Below are 7,203 nucleotides of genomic sequence, written 5' to 3' on the forward strand. Positions count from 1 at the left end.
AAAACCCTAATTTGTCGACCATGTGAAAATAATGACTGTAGACTTTGAATTGAAGTGTGATGTCCAGTAGATCTTGTAATATGAGTTATTTGAAGATGATTGATGTCTTTGAATGGTTCCCTGGGGCTTTTTAGGGTTTCCCAAATGTGATCCCTGATTTCAGTCCTTGATAGGCTCAAAACCCTAGTCTGGTGACCTGAGTAAACCTGTACTCATATGACTGGATGTCTAATCAATCATAGATGAGAAAAGTGAAGTTTTTGAGCCCCATGATTGTATTAGAGACCAGTCTTTGTATTGATTGATCCTTTGCCTGAGCTTTCTTGTCTTTGAGCATCCTCGATTAGGTATCAGATGGAGAAATGACTGCTCTGGGTACTTGTCTTGACCTGATAAAAAAATCCTGAAGGTATGTCATCTCAGGGGGGTCAAAAATTAGGGTATGACAGCGAGTACAATTCTTTATTTTCCCTACATTTTGCATTCATTCGCATTTAGACATAGACATAGTTAGACACCCATTAGATAGAAACAAACATAGGTGGATACCATCGAGTACGATGGGCGTGAGGGGTGCTAATACCTTCCCCTCGCGTAACCGACTCCCGTACCTTGATTCTCTGGTCGCAAGACCTGGTTCCTTCCTTTGTTAGGTTTTCTGATATTCCTTTCCCTTATGGGATAAATATATTGGTGGCGACTCTGTTCATTTTTCGCGAGCGTGCGACAGCTGGCGACTCTGCTGGGGATTACCTGAGCAAGTCGATCCTAGCCTTTGTTTGTTTCTTTTATTGGGTGTTTATTTTTTTGCTTATATGTTTTCATTTTGTATATATGCTTGCATATCATGTTTATTTCTTGCTTGCATATCATGTTTACTTTCCGCATGCATCTGGACTATATTATGGGTCTCCGTGGAGGCCACATATTTTCACTGTTTGCAGGTTGGGTGGGATTGTTTCTATGAGGTAAAAGGCCCAATACCCAGGCCAGAGTTGACACATAGGATACCTAGGATAGAGTGGATAGTCATGACGCCAACAGAATGTCAGGTTCTGTTGATTGCGATCATGAGACCCACGCCCAGTCGAGGTCCAAATGGGGTATCATTGTTGGCATGTAGATGCAACAACGGTGGTGCCTCAGGAGGACTGATAACGCTGGTTGCCATTTTGACCTTACCCTGACCTAGATTCACCCGTGAGTGGGGAGGGATATACATGACAGGTACCGTTGGTGACTCAGGTTCTGTTGGTGACTATTGGTTCTCCTGGTATTCAAAAAGGTGTCGGACCTTTGATCCTGTGACATTTGACCTGTATCAGTTATTCAGAGGATTGTACAGTGGTTACTAAGATTACATCGACCGTTGATCCCATGCTCTTGCATTGCATAACATCATTGCTTTGTCCACTCCATTTATGAAAGATCCTAAAGTCTATTTCAAAAAAAAAAAAGAGAAAAGAAAAGAAAAGAAAAGATATGTAAAAGAAAAAGGAAATAGAAAAGCAAAAAAAGAAAAGAAAAGATATTCTATACAAAATAAAGCCTTGAAAAAAAAAGAAAAAGAAAGATGAAAGTGTGAGAAAAGACTTTAGGATCTCTCATAAATGAAACATGCATTCATACTATCATGCATTTCATGGTTCTTTCAAAGACTTATGGGACCATCTCTATTCAGATTCCAAGATCAACAACAGATTTGACTTCTCACCGCCACAACTCCAAGATCAACTATGGAACAACTCCGTGAGGAAATGGATGAGATGAAGGAACAAATGGGTCATCTTATGTTGGAGATGCGAGACTTGGTCCGTAATCAGGATGCACTAAAAGAGGAGAATAGTCAGTTGAAGACTCAATTGAGCTTGGTCATGGAAGTTCTGAAGACGGTATTAAGGAAGGAAGGTGATGTTGTTCCTGCTGCTGCAACAGAAGTTGTTGATTCCTTCTTCCCAATAGGATTCCTTTCCACTCATGGAATGCCTCAGGGAGCTCTCCCTCAATTTCAAGTGCCATTATCTCCACGTCAATCTGTTCATGTCCCTAGAATGAATCAAGGGGGCCAAATGCGTGGGAAAAAGCCTAAGATACCTCAGAGAGTTCTCAATCCTATCTCGTTGCCTTATGCTCAGTTACTTCCTCGCTTGCTGGAACTTCAATTGATTGAGCTACGAGATTTGGCTACGCCTGAAAAGCTTCCTCCCAACTTTGATGTCAATGCTCGATGCGAGTTCCATTGTTCAAGATCTCATTGATTCAAAAGTGATTTTGTTCACCCCCGAGGGTATGATTGTTCAAGGAAACAGGGTTCCACATGTGGTGGAAAGAAAGGTTGATTCATGCTTCTATGTCGGATCTACTTCAAATGCACCATCTTGGGTTCCAGGTTTCCCACTTCATCAGTCTCCGATTGTTTCACAACCAAATCAAAGGGAGAAGACACCTGAACAGAATCATCAACAAGGTCATCTGAATGAATACCCACCTAGAAGTAATTTGGGACGAAGAAATGCTCCTCTGGACCAGATTCCTATGACATACACTAAACTTCTGCCATATCTAGTGCAAAGCTCATTGGTGGTCCCCAAATCTCTGAAACCTCCACCACGCCCGTTTCCACCTGGGCATGACCCTAATGTGCAATGTGGGTACCACGCTGGATCAGCAGGGCACTCAACCGAGGACTGCAACGCTTTCAAAGCCAAGGTGCAACAGTTGATCGACGAGAGACATATAACCCTTCAAGGAGGAAACATGTGGGTGAACGGAATGCCCGTGCCCAAGTGGATGTCCGTATTCCATGAAGTGTCACAAAAAGAAATAAGCCCAGAAGGAGTCAAGTCTCCTCAACTATGGCAATCATCATTTCCTTTCTGTGTTCTCATTTCAAGTATTTCCTGTTTTGTTGAAGGCTACTTCCATGATTGAATTTGTTGGTATGATAACAATAAAAGCACCACAAATTCTCGAGCAACTTTGTCAGAATCTTTTTCCAAAAAGTAATCAAGAATGTTTTGCAGAAGCATCTCTCATTCTCAAGGTTCTTGTGCTCAGTTGTATCCATGGAGGGTGGTGTTTCAGTTGGTGTTTGAACTCTCCTTGCAACAAGTAGTTTCTCTAAGTTTGGTGACCACACGAGGTTCCTCCATGTTTGATGGCAAATACTTCTTCAATGAATATGCTTGGGGCTCCCGCACGAGGGATAAGCAAGACGTACTCTTATCTTGAGCATTGCGCCATTTGCATTGCTCGAATCCCTAAAAGCATTACAAATTCCTATGTGAATCCGTCAGAATCTTCTTCTGTGTGATAATCAAGAGTGTTCTTCACAATGATTCTCATTCTCAAGGTTCTACTTCATATATCAGTTGCCTTTTCTCAGGATCTCCTTCTCAATGGCTTTGCTAGTTAACAGAGACAAGAAGAATATGAGAAATAAATTGATGTGATTGCCTTGTGCTCATTCGTTTCCTTGTTTGTTGGAATCACAATTGGTTAAGATTCTAGTATTGGGTCTTCTTCACCACAAGTGGCTCTCTTGAGTTGATGATCATACAAGATTCTTCCCATTTATGATGGCGATTACTACTCTAGCAGCTATGCTTGGGGCTCCCGCACGAGGGATAAGCAAGACGTACTCTTATCTTGAGCATTGCATCACTCGCATTGCTCGAATCCCTAAAGCAAGGCAAAAGTTTACAACTCATGGGTGACTTTGTTGGAGTTCTCTTTTGAAGTAATCTGAAGTGTTTGGAAGGAACTGCAGAAAGTATTCAAGCTCAACAAGTCCAGACGGAGTCAAGTCTCCTCAACAACGACACTCATTTAGTTTCTTTATTGCATTCTCATTTGTAACATTTCATTGTTTGTTTAAGCATCGATAGCATGTAAAAAATTTGTTAATTTCTGAATGAAAATCATAATACATTGTTTATGTTTGTCTTGAAGTAATCCATTCGTTATCACTCATAAAATGTTTTTGGCATTGCGATACCAACTTTACTAATTGTTTGCTTAGGCAAAAAGCTGAGGGAGAATGATGAAAGATAAAAAATGCAAAATCTCTAATCATGTGTTTTCGAATAAAAACCCTACTGAGGATGTACAGGCATTGTTTCAAATCCCCAAACACTGGAGATATAAGGGAGATAGACCCTCGTTAACCCCTTTGAGCCTTGGAGAAGGAGTTTCTTTTCTAATCATAAAAACCCTTATTTTAACCTTGGGGCAGGGTAGTGTTCATTTAACTTGACCGAGTGTTCAAAACTCACAAAAAAGGTATGCATCTAAGGATACAACAATGGTTATCCTTCAAAAGGTTGAGGAATGACAAAACCGTAACGATTATCCTTATTCCATCAAGAAGTCAAAAGATGACGATGCCACAATGGTTATCCCCCATCAATCAGAGAACGAGGCAGTCACAATATTTCAAACAAATCGAGAACAACGCAATATCACACGACTTGTTCAAAAAAAGGAAAAAGAAAAAAAAAAGAGCCCGCTAAGTCAATAACTTGAAAACAAGTGACTTAGGCAAAAAGTTAGGGCATCCCGCTGGACTCCAAAATAAAATTCAAGAGAATTTGTCCAGGCAAAAGTTAGGGAAAACAAAAGAAAAACAAGGATTATAAAATAAAGATCCTCGTCAAAAGAACAAAGTCGTGTGATCAGACACCAAAAATGCAAGATAGAGTGACTGCCATGTCCGAAAAACCTCATTGATTCCTCAACCATCCCAAAATTCCTTATGAGGGATGAACACTCATGTCGAGTTAATTGAACCTAGGAATGGAGAACATCATGAAGGGGGTGGGTACCAAATAATTTCGAGCCTAAAAATCCTTTGTTTTTTAAAAACCGTGAACCTGGCCAAGTTACAACCCTCAAAAGTCCTAATTGAAGTAGGGTTATTTTGAAAGCACACTCCCAAGAGATAGCGTTTAACTGACTCCCAATGAAGCGAGACTCATATCCATGTTGGTATCGTATGTTTGCTTTATCTTCCACATGCAAAAATCGGGGTTGTGTCAACTAGTGATCCATTCACAAGAGGTCGCAACCTCATTTCAATAAAAAAGGTTTCTTTAAACTTCAAGACTAACGTACACTTTGCATTAGAATTATCATTCTTAGAATTAACATTCTTTTGCATACAAAATATGTGCTTAACATCAAGGGAGTTACCATGATGAGAATCAGTGAGTAACTTGATCATGTCAAAGTACAAGAGACTTGAGAACTCCGAGGAAGAAAAGCTAATCATCTCAAATGTTGACCATCAAGGGGCAAGTTATTCAAAGAACTCCGTTGGGCATGAACAGTTAATGCTTTCCTTGATTACCTTGAGGGGAAGAGTTTGAAGACTCCGTCGAGCGTGGTAAAGTTGTTTCCGTATTTGTTTGACTTCAAAACAATGAAAGCTCGAGGATTCTAGTAAGATGTACCTAATCAGGGGAAGATGAGTCGAGGTTTGACCTCTCAAATTCAGCATATCTGGGGCAATCACGTCGAGGGATCTCTCTTCAAGCTTCCATCAACCTGGGGCAATCATGTCGAGGAATATCTCTTGAGTTTGACCAATCTGGGGCAGTTACGTCGAGATTCGACAAATCTCTCCAAGAATTCTATAGTGCAATTTCCTTCATGGGTCATGAAAGCTTGGGGCACAATCTTTTGAGTTATCTTGTCTCTCCCCAACCATAGGAGTTTATTTCTCCTGGAAACTTGGTCTCTCCCCAAGCATGGAGTTTATTTCTCCCGAGAGTTTGTTCCATTCCTCAAGCATAGGGGTTTATTTCTCCTAGGAGTTGTTCTACTACCCTAATCAAGGCTCCTTATTTGGATTCCTCATCCCCAACATGGTGAATCGAGGGAATCTCCTCAAGTTGAAAATCTTCCAAGCAGTGGCGCGTGGTGAGAAGTCAGAAATTATTCTTCAAGTCAAAGAAGGTGCGTCTTACAAATCAAAGTCCAATATCTATTGGCACCTCCACATGGTCCTTAACACTAAGGAGGTTCACCCTGGTGTTTACCTCACTAATGCCTTTATTTGGCATCCTGCATATAGTATTCACTGCATATAGCATTGCATCCTCAAAAGCGTAGCATATCCTTCAAAGCGGATCATTACGCCATAGAAAAATTCAAACATGCATAACAAAGCATAAGCCAGATAATACAAATCCGCACCCAGTCAAGACAATAATACATCCCCACACAAAAGGTTGTCCTTACAAATTCTGATTGATATCTGCTACTACATTTCAAATCTCTTCTAACCACGGTGCCGAGGCGAGGTATCTTCAATCTCTGATGAGTGTCTGACACAATGTCTTCTTTTCTCCTGGTGTCGAGTTGATGTTGAGTCATAGATCGTAAGAGATCTTATTCTTTCAGTCCTGAAGATCATGCTTAGGTCTTCTCCTGATGTTGAGTCGATGTTGAGTCATAGATCGTAAAAGATCTTATTCTTTCAGTCCTGAAGATCATGCTTAGGCCTTCTCCTGATGTTGAGTCGATGTTGAGTCATAGATCGTAAAAGATCTTATTCTTTCAGTCCTGAAGATCATGCTTAGGTCTTCTCCTGATGTTGAGTCGATGTTGAGTCATAGATCGTAAAAGATCTTATTCTTTCAGTCCTGAAGATCATGCTTAGGTCTTCTCCTGATGTTGAGTCGATGTTGAGTCATAAATCGTAAAAGATCATTTCCTTTCAATTTTGAAGATCGTACGAGGTCTTCTCCTGATGTTGAGTCGTAAGATCGCACGAGGTCTATTTCCTTTCTGTCTTGAAGATCGTACGAGGTCTTCTCCTGATGTTGAGTCGTAAGATCGCACGAGGTCTATTTCCTTTCTGTTTTGAAGATCGTACGAGGTCTTCTCCCGATGTTGAGTCATAGGTCGCACGAGATCTTTTCCTTTCAGTTTTGAAGATCGTACGAGGTCTTCTCCCGATGTTGAGTCATAGATCGTAAAAGATCTTATTCTTTCAGTCCTGAAGATCATGCTTAGGTCTTCTCCTGATGTTGAGTCGATGTTGAGTCATAGATCGTAAAAGATCTTATTCTTTCAGTCCTGAAGATCATGCTTAGGTCTTCTCCTGATGTTGAGTCGATGTTGAGTCATAAATCGTAAAAGATCATTTCCTTTCAGTTTTGAAGATCGTACGAGGTCTTCTCCTGATGTTGAGTCGTAAGA

The sequence above is a fragment of the Vicia villosa genome, unplaced genomic scaffold, assembly GCF_029867415.1.
Source record: "Vicia villosa cultivar HV-30 ecotype Madison, WI unplaced genomic scaffold, Vvil1.0 ctg.000416F_1_1_1, whole genome shotgun sequence".
In the NCBI taxonomy this organism is placed as follows: domain Eukaryota; kingdom Viridiplantae; phylum Streptophyta; class Magnoliopsida; order Fabales; family Fabaceae; genus Vicia; species Vicia villosa.